The sequence below is a fragment of the Lipotes vexillifer genome, unplaced genomic scaffold, assembly GCF_000442215.2.
Source record: "Lipotes vexillifer unplaced genomic scaffold, Lipotes_vexillifer_v1.1 scaffold250, whole genome shotgun sequence".
NCBI classification, from domain to species: Eukaryota; Metazoa; Chordata; class Mammalia; order Artiodactyla; family Lipotidae; genus Lipotes; species Lipotes vexillifer.
In genome coordinates, this window is record NW_006785198.1 from 475458 (window position 1) to 491056 (window position 15599).

General features: G+C 42.2%; 1 protein-coding gene across 4 annotated transcripts in view; it reads right to left on the bottom strand.

Annotated features, from left to right (window-relative positions):
- The window catches only part of SSX2IP (SSX family member 2 interacting protein), a 40464-nt gene extending 33240 nt beyond the window's left edge, over positions 1-7224 (bottom strand). Inside the window, exon 1 of one of the 4 annotated variants that reach the window (XM_007457225.1) lies at positions 7149-7224. The gene's annotated coding sequence lies outside the window, so the exon portion shown is untranslated. Of the gene's footprint in view, positions 1-6884; positions 7037-7148 lie in introns of those variants that run through there. The other 3 variants (XM_007457224.1, XM_007457226.1, XM_007457227.1) reach the window with 3 other exon arrangements.
- Positions 7225-15599: the final 8375 nt, after the last annotated feature.

Below are 15599 nucleotides of genomic sequence, written 5' to 3' on the forward strand. Positions count from 1 at the left end.
AAAACACACACACACACACACACACACACACACACACACACACACACACACACACACACACACACACTCTTCCTTAAATAGTTCAAGCAATTCTAAATTCTACCCAGTCTGGCTATGAGGCATCAAGAGCCCTGGGGTTCTAGGCCTGACTACAGCCAACCCAGAGGTTAAGTTGTTTTGGGTCACAGAATTCAAAGCCTCTGAGCCTCCCACTTAAAAGTACAAAACCGGCAGTTTTGGCCACAGTCAGAGGATCCGTGAAGCCATCCACAGATTTGCCAAGGATCAAGGACAGGGAATTAAGAACTTCTGTTCTAGCTAATTATGTGAAGCTGGTAGGAGAGAAGAACTGCTGCTCTGAGCCTTTACTACCTGCCAGATGTATTCACCAGCCACGTCACTCACCCTTACAACAGCCCTAGGAAGGAGTAGATATAACACTACTTTACTGATGGAAAAATATGAAGCTCAGGGAGGTTAGATACCTTACCCAGTTGCAAACCTGGAAGACAGAAAGGAAAACCCAGCTGTTTTTCCTGCAAGGTAAGAATAAAGATTAGGTACAGCCATACCTTGGAGATACTGTGGTTTGGTTCCAGATCACCACAACAGAGCAAGTCACACAAATTTTTTGGTTTCCCACTGCATATAAAAGTTATGTTTACATTACACTGTAGTTTATTACATGTACAATAACATTATGCCTGAAAAAAACAATGTACATGCCTTACTTAAAAAATACTTCACTGCTAAAACATGTTAAGCATCATCTGACAACACAGGGTTGCCCAAAACCTTCTATTTATAAAAAACAGAATAAAGTGAAGCAGAATAAAAAGAGGTATGTCTGTATTTGATTCCAAAGCCTAACAAACCCCGGCCTCCTCTTGATACTCAAAAAGTGCCTGGCGGGACTTCCCTGGTGGCACAGTGGTTAAGAATCCGCCTGCTAATGCAGGGGACAGGGGTTGATCCCTGGTCCAGGAAGATCCCACGTGCTGCGGAGCAACTAAGCCCATGTGCCACAACTGCTGAGCCCACGCTCTAAAGCCCCCAAGCCACACCTACTGAGCCTGTGAGCCACAACTACTGAGCCCACATGCCACAACTACTGAAGCCCGTGTGCCTAGAGCTTGAGCTCCGCAACAAGAGAAGCCACCACAATTAGAAGCCCGCTCACCACAATAGAGAGTAGCCCCCGCTCGCCGCAACTAGAGAAACTAGAGAAAGCCCATGTGCAGCAATGAAGACCCAATGCAGCCAGAAGTAAATAAGTAAATAAATAAATAAATTTTTTTCAGGGCCTGGAGCAAATGATATAAATTCTCTGAGCCCATCTCCTCATTATAAAATAACACAGCTGATGACAGACTGTATTTATTGATGATTTCTAAAAAGTCTTCTTGCTTTTACATGCTAGATCCTACATAGGAGATTTCTAAAACTTGGATACAGAATACAAGCACACCACATTTTACTGCACTTTGCTTTACTGTGCTTTGCAGATATTGCGTTTACAAATTGAAGGTTTGTGGCAACTCCGCAACAAAAAAGTCTATCTGCACCATTTTTCACAACAGTATTTGCTCACTTCATGTCTCTGTCCACATTTTGGTAATTCCTACAATATGTCAAACTTTTTCATTATTATTGTACTTGTATGGTGAACTGCAGTCAGTGATCCTTGATGTTACTACTGCAAAAGATTAGGATTTGCTGAAGACTCAGATAATAGTTAGCATTTTTTAGCAATAAACTATTTTTTAATTAAGGTATGTACATTGTTTTTTAGCCATAATGCTACTGCATACTTAACAGACTATAATATAGTGTAAACATAACTTTTATATGCACTGGGAAACCAAAAAATTCATGTGACTCACTTTATTGCAATATTCACAAAACTGTAGTGGTCTGGAACCAAGCCCACTATTTCTCCGAGGATACCTGTCAAAGAATCATGCTGAAGATGCCATCTTTTAGATAGGAAGCACAAACAACCAGATTAAAATCAACTGGCAAAAGACTGACAAACTCAAGACTGTGTCCTTTATAACCAAAACTACTTTATAACCTAAACAGTACTAACTCTCACGTAAAAAGTACAGTCATCCCTCAGTTTCCAAAATGGATTGGTTCCAGAAGCCCCTGTGAATACCAACATCTGAGGTGGCTCAAGTCTCTTATATAAAATGACAGTACAGTACAATGAATACAGTCGGCCCTCCTTATCCACAGGTTTCACAGCCAAGGGTTCAACCAATCTGGGTTCAATTCAAATGACTGAATTCAATCCACGGTTGGTTGAATCTGTGGATATGGAGGGCCGAGTGTATATGCAATGGCGGGTTACAAATATCTACTAGCCACTCATTAAACTCAATTCTTTTAGAACAATATTATTCTAGAAATCTCCTCCCACATTATGTTTCCAAAATAGGTCCCATTTTCAGCAGGTGTGGCACAAAAATATTATGGCACAGAGCAATTAATGGTCAGGGGTTGGCGGGCTAACTTAGCCAGTGACAATGAGGACAATGAAGGATGGATATGAAATACTTCAGAAGTTGGGCCGACAAACATGGTGACAAGTATACAAAAGGGAGGCATTTATTCTCTCATGTAAAAATCTGTCTTTGGTACTAGACAGATAACAGTGTCACACAGGTAAAGAGAACAGAGGACTAAGGTTACCAGTGGGTTTGGTTAAGTGAGTGGAGATATAAAGCTCCAAGTAGAACTCACTGGGCTTACATATGCCCTTATGAGACATTCAAATGGAGACAAACTCCAGGGCCTGGAGATCAAGACATCAGGGCAGATTTAGGAGTCATCAGCATACATGTGATGAATCTATACAGAATCTGAATCTATACAGAAAAAAAGGGGCAGCAGAAAGAACCCTAAAGAACATCAACATGTAACAGGTGAGTGCAGGTGACCTAGATGTAGGAGATAAAAATCCAGGGGTGGGGGGAGTTTTAGGAAAGCCAAGGAAAATAGTTTTAAAGAGGAGGAAGTGATGAACAGCAACAAATGCCATAAAAAGGGCAAGAGCTAAATAGAATATTACATTGGATTTGGTAATTAGTGACTTTATGACAAAGCTGAGGGGTAAAAATGGAAATCGGATTTCAGAACAGTGATCAGCAAATAAGAAAAGGAGATAATAAACAAAGGTCACTTGTTCGAGAAGCAGAGTTTAACAGAATATATTTAGCTTTTCTGAATGTAGAGGCTTTGCCTGATACTCAGGGATAGATCCATGAGTGACTCTTAAAAAAATAAAAAAATCCTGTCTTTTAGTTCTTATTCAATTACAGCATTTTTATGTCAAATAGAAATATTAAGTGCTCAAAAGATGTAAAGTGTTTTTCCATGCACCGTTCTGGATATTAACATGTTTTCTTATTTAATCCTTGCAAACCTATGAAGTAGGTATTACTATTCCTAATTTACAAATGAGACAACTAAGGCACAGAGAAGATCCGGTACTTGCTGAGGTCTCATAGCTAGCAGTATGGTAGTCAAGCCCAAAATTTCACACAAAAGAGTAAGAGGGAGGGTGGGCAATGTGTGAAGTGAGGGTTAATAGATGAGAACTGTAAATGTTATAGTTAAGATTGTACTGACTGTTTAACTGGCCAAAGTTTAATATCTATTCAAGAACTTATTTTCAATTTGAAAGAATCTGTGTCTTCTCTCATCTCAGAATCCTACATTGCTAAGACCTGACATTTTTACGCTTCTTATGACACTCAGATTCAGCACTGCATTACAACTGTGTCATTTCTCCTACTGAACTGCAAGTTACTTGAAAGTGGGAGTGTATCTTATTTGTCTTTGTATCTCTATTCCCTCAATCTTAAAAGTAGAAGATACTAGACTTACTGCAGTAACCATTTCGCAGTATACACAAATATCAAATTATGTTGTACACCTGAAACTAATACACCGTTACATGTCAATTATACCACAATTATAAAAAGAAAGATTCTCAGTAAAGGTTGGTTGTATGAATAATCAGTTTTACTTTTCTGAAGTTTCTGGGGGCTTCAATAACATACTTTTAAAGTCTTTAATCACTGTGTAGGACTGTTCTGCCTCAGATATTACTTGGATCGCCTATGGACCACGCAATATACTGATTTTGGTGGAAATACCTTTCTGAAGTAAAAATCAAATAAAATTCCCCTGGATAAAACTTTTTAAAGATTCCCTATCACCTACTAGTCAAAGGTCATAGCTCTGTTCTCCAACCTCAACCCTAACCCACTCTACCTGGTCCCAACTACCAAACCACCTATACTTCTTCAATGGTCCATTGCAACATATGTGTTCATCGGGTGAACGTCTCCTCCTCCATCAAGACAACTGAAATTCTTTTTTTTAATCATCATTACTTTTTAAAAAAATAAATTTATTTATTTTGGCTGTGTCGGGTCTTCATTGCTGCATGCGGGTTTTCTCTAGTTGCAGTTAGCAGGGGCTACTCTTTGTTGCGGTGTGCGGGCTTCTCATTGCGGTGGCTTCTCTTGTTGTGGAGCACAGGCTCTAGGCGCACGGGCTTCAGTAGCTGTGGCACAAGGGCTCAGCAGTTGTGGCGCACAGGCTTAGTTGCTCCAGGGCATGTGGGACCCTCCCGGACCAGGGCTCAAACCCATGTCCCCTGCATTGGCATGCAGATTCTTAACCACTGCGCCACCAGGGAAGTCCTGAAATTCTTTTTTAAAGCTTTCTCATATTCGCAATTTTCATTTTCGCTCTCTCCCTTACTATACTGTAAATTTCCTAAAAACAAACTCCACAAGGCAACACTGATATTTTTCATCCTCAGATCTGGCAAGTAGAGGCTCAGTAAGTGTTTAATAAATGTTTATTAAAAGAGTAAATCATTGAAGCATAATTCAGTAAATCTGCAGGAACTATATAATACTGATCCATTATCAAAAGTAAAGATTTTAGGTAGCTTTCCACTACTGATAACGAATGGTGCACTTTTCTATTCTTTCTCATCCCCAAAACTCGTGAATTCAAGATAACTTGTACCTTCATCACCAGCTAATCATGAGCACCATCACCAAACACACAAAAGAGACCCAAGGACTACCAAAACCTCTTTATGACCCAGTCAAACCAATAAGGCATGTTTACAACTATTGGTAAAAGATATGAAAAAACATCACTTAAAAGGCTTTGGAAGTGCTCCAATTTAAGTGTGTGAAATGAATTAAAATGACACAATTCTGGGGCAGCATCTTTTTCATCTTTTTATCTCTAGGTGCATACCACATTGAAGGCACTCAAATATTTACTTTTATGAAACCTGAGTCACAGCTAGCTTGGTCAAAGAGAAGCTATGTCAGGTTTTCAGACAGCCCAAGAATATAATGTGTCAGCCTTGAGGCCTTGGGCAAATCATCTGAACTGTTAACATTTTCTTTTTCTCATACACTGTCTCAGCACGTCTGGAACGCAATGTGCTTTAACAAGTCCCGTCACAAGGCGCAATGTGTTAGGAGATCTTCACATTTCATCCTAGAATAACTAAGTCTTCACAGTTATCTTCAAGCTGCTTCACCCATGTTACTTAATCCTGGGCCTTTATTATCTTCATTGTACAGATGGGGGAAGGAAGGATATAAAATGACTTGGCTGAAGAGGTCCAGCAAGCCACCAAAGAGCCTTCATTTTAACTATCAGTTCCTCATCCTCTCTTCACAGAACCATTTTGTTTGAGAAACTTTCACTGACAGCAGGCAGAAGAGAGCATCAAACTAGTTACTAGCTTTTACTTGTTTAATTTGAATGAATAACCTAAGCTCCCTAGACCTGTAGGTTATGATAGCTCTAGGACAGGAGATTTGATGGATTAAGTTTTGCTGACTGAATCCAAATTCGTAAATCTACCTCAACCTCCTAAATTTCGAGATAGCTTGACCTAAACTTTAAAGGTATTTTTTTTTCTCTGTCCAGATCTCTAATTTTTTCAAATTTTGCTCAGCCTCCTAAATGTGTCAAGTCATACCTTTTCAGTTCAGGATCAAGGCTACCAGAATTTTCTCCTACTTAAACAGTAAACCAATCCCTCCTGAGCCATGAAGGATTCCAAGGCTCCCATCAATCACAGCCAACTCTAGTCTAGATCTAGACTCTATTCTGAACTGTTAGGGGAGCCCAGCAATTTCGAATTCCAGGCAGCCCCTCTTACACCACCGAACCACCCTTGGGAGGAGTGCCTCTTCTAATCGTCGCCCCATTATGGGGTCCAGAAAAGGGATATGTCAACAGTCTCAGATTCAACAAAAACTATTATCCCCGTTGCAAGTAATGGTAACTTGGCAATCACAACTACGGACCTTGAAATGGTGTAATAACTTAAAGATCCCCACATTATATAAACGTGCTGAGAACAAATTATTTAGCAGATTCCATTTCCTGGGCCCAAGTGACTTGCATAACTGGGCGATCAGCATAGGCTCGAAAGAGAGCGGGGAGCTCACAATTCAGTTTACTGTACTTTACCACAAAATTCTACACCAAAATATTCTCACACATGCCTGCCTGTAGATGATGTAAATTCTTCCCCAGGTCTTTTAACTAGACCGCTGGCGGGGTTCTCTTCCTCTGCAGTGGCCACAGGCCACCAGCAACTCATTCTAACGGCTGTCCCCTGCGGCTCGAGCTAACAATCCCCCAAGCCCGCGAGTCCCGCAGCCTCTGCTAAGCGGACACCTCAGCCCCAAACTGGCCATCCCCTCCTCCCCCACGTCCCCGCGTCGCTCGTCATCCCACGCTAGGCGCCACCCTCTCTCCATCCCCGATAGGATTTGGGGCTTAGCGCTGCGACCGCCAGCGGGAGCTGTCCCTGAGCTGGCACCTACCTCCCACCTCCTCCTCCAGGCGCGGCCGGGGGTCACCGCTCGCCTTCCTCTTCCAAGAGCCCCAACGGCCGCGCCGAGCCTCCCGCAGAGAAGCGGGGCGCCGCGCCAGGTGCCGGTGCTCACCTCCGCGCCCTCCCGCCCGCCCCTCGCCGGCGCCCACACCCCGCCCGCCTGCCCCAGGCCCCAGGCCCCAGTCCCTGCCGGCACCGTCGCCCCTCTCCGGGCGAGCGCGTCACAATCCCCGGCGCGGGGCGAGACTCTCACCGTCACGGCCCCCGGGTGCGGCGCAGACGCACCGCTCAGCGTCCTAGACCTGCTCGCGCAGCCCCGAGGGCCCGCACAGGCGCCGCGGCACGCAGCGCCCGGGCCGGCGGCCCCGCCTCCACCTCCAGCTCCCGCCTTCCCCGCCTCCGGCCGGGCTCCGCCTCTCCCCTCGCTGCAGCCTCCCGGGCTCTGCAGGTTTGCAAGGTTCCCACCCCGCCCCCGCGCCGCTGGCGCCGCAGGCCAGCCTCCTCCCATTGGCTCCGCCAGTTGCTAGGCGATGAACAACCGCGGCCTGCATTGGTCCGGTGGGGGCCCCTGAGTCTCCTCCCCACCTCCAAAAAAACCCGGAGAAAAAGAAAACCTTATCCCTAGAGCCTAAGCGGGATGCTGGCGCAGCTGCAGCTGTGGCACCTGTTACGCCCTGTGATTCACCCTGCTGGGCCCTGCTCCCCACCCCCTCCTCACGCCCGCGGAGCTCGGGGCCCAAAGCTTCGTGGGGCTGGGGGTGGGGTGGGGAAGTCGTGTCTGTTTTAAAGCGCGTGTTCCGAGCCCCGGTGAACCCCAGCACCCACCCTAGGAGCAAAGGTGAAGCGCCCAGAAAAGCCACGTGCGCTTGCAAAAGTGGGGAAATAAACCAAACAACAGCCGGCCCCCAGAATTAGGTCAGGCCTAGGGGAAGGGAGGTTCAAGCGCCGGGAGTCGAGAATGCCAAGGAGAAAGTTCATGTAAAATTAGGGCAAGAAATGGACCTAGGCGGAAGACAGCGGAAAGACTAAGAAAAGGCACTTGTGAACTAGCCGTTTATGCAAAAAAGTCCCACACTCACTGATCAAAATAGGCGCAAAGAAAATGTATGCCTGATACACCCGTAGCCAGGGTCATGCAGGCTCCTCCCCTGTTCCACGGCAGCCTAAAATTCTCCAGGGAAGATGAGAGGCCAGAGAAAGGAAAGAGATCAGATGGAGAAATCGCAGGCATATGAGTTGAGTTATAAACACAAGATGTACTTGGATAGATTTTTTTAAAGTGAAGCCAAGAAATTTACTCGAGAAAGGAAAAATAGGTTTGGTATTTTAAGGAGGCTCCTGAGAGCACTTTGAAACCAAAATAGGATGAGAGAGGGACAAGAAATATTAACACTGAAGAACAAGGGAGAGGGGAGTGCCCCCTTCCAATTTACATACACATATCCCCATTCCTGAATGAAAGATCAAGGCGAGAAAATGAACATGCCATGGCGACAACTTCAGAAACCAAGATAATCCTCCTGTTTGCCTTTGGCCTACGCAATCAGGAGGCCTGGATTGATGCTGTTAAGCATAAGTGAATGATAGCCGAATCGCCAGTTAGGACCCTCATTGCAAGGACGCTATTAGCGCAGCCTGGTAGGGAGGAAAGCCAGTTATTACCAATAATTACCTTAATCGCTAACCCAGACAACTGATGGGAGTAAAAGGGGTTACACCTGCTCCCGAGAGGGGTTTTGAAATTTCAACTGTCCACCCCCCAAAATCCCACACCCCTTCCCATCTTAAGAAGCAACTTAGTGTGACAGTTTGAAGTAACACTTCCAGGTTCATTTTGACCGTTTTAACCTCCTCACAGTCAAAAAGGGAGAGCTCACTCTCCGATTAGCTAGAAGCTTTGAGATCGGTTGATTCGATACGCAGCGTCTGGCACTCCCTGTTGTGACCTAACCACTTACATTGCAGGATTTTAAGAAGGCTTGGGTCAGGCAGAGGTGAGCTCCAGGAAGTTCGGCTCCGCCCCCAGCCGCAAGGATGAATCAGAGCTGTCTGATTAAACTAGTGCTTTAGAATCTTTTGCTCTACTCCTAAAAATTTTTGAGGGCCCCAAAGAGCTTTTGTTTATGTGGGTTATATCTATTGATATTTACTACGCTAGAAATTAAAACTGAGAAATTTAAAAATATTTATTTTAAAATAATAATAATTACATCTTATCATAAATAGCAAATTTTTATGGAAAATAACTATATTTCCCCCTAACATAGTAAAAAGAATCATAGTACTTAAAAAATTTGCAAATATCTTTTAGTGTCTGGCTTAATGGAAGGCAATTGGATCTTCAAATCTGCTGCATTTAATCTATTGCACTATTTCATGTAGCCTTTGGAAAACTCCACTGTACACTCAGAATGGGAGAAAAGAAAAGGCAAATAACATTTTAGTATTATAACAATAGTTTTGACCTTGAAAACTCCCTGAAAGGGTCTTGGGGATCACTTCCTAAAATCCCCGTGCCCCCCCCCCTTTCTCCAGTTAATACTTTGAGAGCCACTGGTCTAGATGGGTCTTGATATTTCATCCCCCTTTATCAATGACTGGTTTAGGAGCTAAGCATGTGACCTAATTCTGGTGAGTACATAATGGGAAGTGGGGGGAAGGGGACTTCAGGGGAAGGGTTTTATCCCTGAGAGCCCCTAAGAAGTCTTTTCTTTACTTCTTGCCTTAGCCATCCTCCAGTAAGCAAGACATGTTTGGAGCTGTGGTGGCACATCCCGCAACAATGAGCAAGAAAAATGCAGGAAAGGTAACCCAGAACCTAGAAGCCACTAAGTGGCTAAGTTAACCTACCCTGGCTCTGCATACCTCCAGACTGCTCACATATGAGACAGCAAGTGGCCTATCACCTAAGTCATTTGGGGTCAGGTATTTGGTTACTTGCAGCCAAGAAGATCCTGACTAATGTACAGGACAAGATAAAGAATTTGGCTACAGCCTGAAAATAGTGTAAGGTCGCTTTTTGGCCCAGAGGTAAAGGAATTGGACTTAATAGAACTTTGCTATGCTAAAGGAAATAAAGGGGAAAGACACAATCTAGAATGTTTTTTAATGCTTAACTGTGCCTACTTTTCCCCCCCTTCTAGCAAAATTAAGGGGATGTGACTATCAAGTGTTGCTGTTTTCCAAAACACATCAAAACTTCCACCTTGCTCCTCTGTAGTCTATATCACAGTGGTCAGAGTAATTCTTTAAAAATATAATTCATATCATGACGACTTTCTGTTTTGGTTCCCCCCAGCCACCAGTGTTAAAGCCAAATTTCTTTCCATGGCTACAAGTTTCTTATGACCTGCCCTCCATCTCCTTACCTATCTGACCTCATATCCTACAACTCTCTCCATTAGCCACTGTTCTTCGTTCTTGCCAGGCACTTTCCTACCTCAGGACCTTTGCACTATTCCCTCTGTTTCAATGTTCTTCCTCTTAAAATCTATATTACTTATCTCTTCCCTTTCAAATCTAACCAAAGTCACCCTCTTGTGAGGCCCAACCTAACAACATTATTTAAAACTGGAACCCCCTCCAGCTTTCTAAAAATATCTCTTACCTTGCTCTTATGTAATCTTCAACCATAGTACAGAGTTTACTTTTTTTTCATTTGTTATTTGTTTAGTCCATTTCCCTTTACTAGGATGTAAGCCCAACAGGGACAGAGATTTTGTCTGATTGTTCACTGATGTATGCCCAGTGCCTAAAACAGTGCCTGGTACTTAGTGATTGGTGCTCAATAATTATTTGTGAATAAATGAATATAACTTCAAATGGATGTTTTTCATTTCAAATAAATCACTTTGGCAGGCTGTATACATGTTCCAATGATGCTGCTCAAAAGTATCACATTAGGAGACACTGAAGTTTAAAAGGAATTCTCTCTTTGAGAAAAAATCTGATTTTTTTGGAGGGATCCAAAAGTTGTTCAGAGCCAAATCTGATGAACACATTCTGGAGTCATGTTAAAATGCCAAAACCTGTGTTTTCCAACTAAGTTACTGCATTTGGGTGGATAGGGAATGGTCAAAAAACAAGATGTGTTTGATTTTCTAAGACAGTAAAGTGACTGTGAACATAATTTCAAAGAGGAATTCTAAAAATACACACTAATAACAAGTTGAAGGAAAAGTATACATGTATTTTAAACTCTATATGTTTGTGTGTATGTGTGAATGAATCTCTTCCAACCTGTCTGCAGTCTTCCATTCTTGCCCCTACTTTTTTTTCAAAAATGAAGCTCAGATCCTCTCTGCTGTCCTCCCCCGCATCTTCAATTAAGAATCTTTCATGGCCTCTCATTGTATTTAGCATGAAATTGAACTTCCTACCCAGTCATGCATGCATGATCTGGCCCCTATACCCCTCTTAGAACTCTTACTTTGGTTATGCAAAGTGCCAGCCGTAGTGGCCCCCTTTTTTCTCCTCTGGTCATTTGAACCTGCCATTCACTCTGCTGCAAGGCTCTTCCAAGAAGGTTTCAAGACTGATTCTTTTTCGTCATTCAGATCCCGCTCCCATATGTAAAGCAACCTTCCCATGTCTGGTTTATTTGTCTACTTGCTTGCTTACTTATGGCCTGTCTCCTCCCACTAGAATGTAAGCCCCCTGAAGGCAGGGACCCTGTTGGTCATGTTTGCCTCTGTGGTCCCAGCCCCTTCATGCCTTCCCTGGAGGGCTGCTAACCATACTGTTAATAGTAAGATTGCTTTACATTTTATTAACTTTGGTGACTTATGAATTTTTATAAGTATGTTTTATTATAATTTTAAAATATTTTAATTTTGCTGAAATAAATAGGCTCTGATTTTAATACATGTAGTAAGTTAATAATCCACCCCCTATTTTCTCATATGTGTTCCTCAGAAACCAGTGTTTCAAATACCCCAGCAAACATTCAGGACACACTGCTTCTAATACCATGTATATTCAAATCTGGATAATAATGGGCCAACTTAGAAAGGCTTTCTGCTGTAATTCATACCATCTGGATTATTTCAATAGCAGCAACAATTTCTGGATCTAGTGAAGACCATTGCTTTTCAGGGCCTGTATGCTCTAACAGATGAGAAGAGGGGCGGGATCACCTCTGTTAATGGCCTCACTTTCATTAATTCTGTGTTCTGCCCACGATTGTCTTTCTAGGGGTGGCAGGGTGGAGAAACAAAGTCTTGCTGGATTCTGTACTAGGAACTTTCATATCCATAGCCTCATTTTATTCACAAGATCAATTTAAGCCTGTTTATAATTAACTACAAAATGGTATAGGACAAATTCCAAGGGCCATGAGACTTTAGAATCCTCTCTGAGGGCTGAAGTGGTCAGGGAGTACTCAATAGAGGAGAGGGAACTGGAGTAGGGCCTTGGGGCAATCCTGACTCTGCAAGCCTAGCAGTAAGTAGAAACCAGACCACTAGGTCTGCTTCCGGGTCTAAAAGGTGGCCTTACACTTAGCTGGGCTTGGCTCCTCTAGCTATCTGAGTGAATCTCTGCATCATGCTGCATTTCCAAAGATGATTTCATTTCTGGCCAGTCCCTTTGGATTTGGGCCAGTAGTGGTTCAGCTTGAAACGACAGTCCTGTGCCATTTATAAAGTGTTGGCTGAGTCTGCAGAAAAAGCAGACCACTGTGGTTCCCTCTTCCTCCCACCTCCACCCAGGTGAAGATTCTCAGAAAACTATCCCTCCTCATTACCCGCCCTGCCTCCCTGCCCTACCCCACCTCCCATGCCCCACCACCATATACAAACACACAGAACAGCGGCCAAAATGCTTGATCATCTTCTAGGTGGTTTGCTTTTAGTGCTTTAGATTTTGTCTGGTCTGCTGAATGTTTTGCTCTACGATTTCTTTAGAAAGTGTTTTTTGTTTGTTTGTTTGGTTGTTTTGGGGGGTTTTGTTTACGTTTTTTCTGAACCTGATGACTTTTACCAAGCTAACTCTTTGGTTTCCAACTCTGCATTTGTCCCAAAATTGATTTATTAATTTAAAAATATTTCATATAAAACTTGATTATGCATAAGTCACTCCAACAGTTAATAAGGTGCTATCACAGAAAAGTGATCAGGTACCAACAAGAGTAGTTCTCAAACCCTGTATTTCCCAAAGAGAAGCATACCTCCTTTAGGAAATGCAATGAACATTCATGCAAACATACACACACGCACACATGCACACACACAGAAACGCTGCACAAAGCTTACCTTGCTGACTACAGTGGCCTCTAAACCTTTCTCATACAGAACAATTTGGCTCAGTCTACTTCTTCTAAGCTTGCAGATTTAAACCCCAAGCATTGAGCGGACAGCAAAAGACCCTCCAAGGAAGTAGGGGGACTATAAATGACTCAAAATGTTTTTTAGTTATACTGAAATCTAACCACAGAGCACAAAGATCCAGCATTAACTTGAATAGCTGTGATATAATTCTGTACCAAAGCACCCTTTTATTTCACATAGTCTTAGTTTCCCTGCTCTTATTTGAAAATTTCCTTAACAGTTTAATGAATATTTATTGAATGATTACTGTGTGAGACACTGAGAGGTTTTAGACCCCTGCTCACACAGGAACTCAGAGTTTCCCAGAAACACAGAATAATCCGTTGACGCTTGAGTCTGACTGCCCGGGATGAAATACTGGCTGGGCCACCTGGGTCCATGTTGACATCACTGAACTCCCAAACCCACCTTTCCTCCTCTGGGCATTCTGTTTAGTAAACAATAAATGCTTCGTGGTCTAAGTGACTTCTAGTTAGGTTGTTTGATAATTGCAGCCCAAAGCATCCTGATAATACATTGAAAAAAGAACTTTCATGAAGTGACCTGATGGTGTGATATTTCATTTTATTGGCACAGATATACTCAAGTGCCACTTGTGGAAACAGTCAAGTGAGCAAAAAAGTCAGTGAAAAATGAAGTATAGGAGTTATTTACAGAGGACTGAATGGAATAATGAAATGAGAAGCAGGGAAAATGTGGGACTGTGTCTATACTTTGAATTATAAATATGTATCTTAGATATTAACATTTTTCTAAATTATATTTTCTTTCTTTCTTTACTAATTTAACTAGGCCAGAAAAATTAAGACACATTGATAAATATAACTTTGCACAAAATGATTTGCCTTTTTGAAAATTTCAGACCACAGCACTATGTTTTCTGGCTAGTACTTGCTTTATGTTATAGGTATATTATAGGTATATGTTTCCCTGCTCTCTATATTATAGGTATATAGGTAACCTATATATAGGTTATGTTATAGGTATATTCCAGCAAAAGTCATGTGTAATTAATGCATTTAGAAATCAAGTCATAGGGCTTCCCTGGTGGCTCAGTGGTTGAGAGTCTGCCTGCCGATGCGGGGAACATGGGTTCGTGACCCGGTCCGGGAGGATCCCGCATGCCGCAGAGCGGCTGGGCCCGTGAGCCATGGCCGCTGAGCTTGCGCGTCCGGGGCCTGTGCTCCGTGGCCGGAGAGGCCACAGCAGTGACAGGCCCGCGTACCGCAAAAAAAAAAAAGAAATCAAGTCATAATCTGAATGTACTAGTGAAACTAGATGTTTAAAATTACGATAAATCTATTTGCATGATGAATGACGCCTTCGTAGAACAAATAATCTCATTATTTGTCCATTCTATAAGATTATATTTTAATATGTTGGATTTTCTTAAGAGTTTCACCTTTCCTTATTTAAAACCCAGACTTTTGGGTAACTATTTTAATGAAGAGTTTTCTGTAATATGAATCTCAGTAGAGATGGCTGAGGTGTTGCAATCAACAAAACAGTTCTTATCTTTTTATTCTGCAACTGGCAATTCAATTTTATCTTAGTAATAAATTTCCATTTGATTTCATTATTTCTATTTCACTAGGCAAAGTTTCTCTTTCTGCATTCTCAGGGAAGAAGAAATCTGAAGGCTTGATTTCTGGTGGATTTTATTTCCTGCTTTGTAAACCTCTATCAATGATGTCATCAAATAATTGTTCAACTTGAAATATAGTGGAATACAATCCTCTGTACACTGGGTAAAACACCCACATAAAAATTCAGAGTTGAAAAACTTAGATATCAATTAAAATACGGCATTGATTTAAAGTAACTGCTTAAGACTTAACAATCGCGTGTGAATCTGCCTGTCCCTTTAAAAAGAAAAGCAATTGCGTTTTGGTTGCTGAGCTTTCTTGGATTTATTTTATCTTAGCAGCTGTTCCTAAAGTCGATGTTATTCAAATGAGGGTTTTCAAGCTCTTTGTTGTGTTTTTCACAACTTATGGTATATGCTATCAAACATAAAACTCAAATTTAGAATGGGGTAGGGGTAGGGACAATTAGAAATACTGGAGAAATAAAATAATATTGAAAAAAAACTCTAATTTTCATTTAACAAAGATAGGACTGTTGAACGTGATCTGCCTGAAGCCCCAGACAGTAGCAAGGCAAAACCCCTGAACCTCTAAGCACCAAAAGTGGTTGATATATTTAGTAATTAGTTTATGTGTAGGGGGAGGGAATGTCTTAAATGGAAATAATGGCACTTTCTGTGATTATAGAAGATGAGGAAAGAACACATCAAACATTTTTCTTGCCTCTCCAAAGTAAGCATATTATAAATTTTGCCTAACATAGGCTACCCTTTGACCTAGAAAGAATAACTA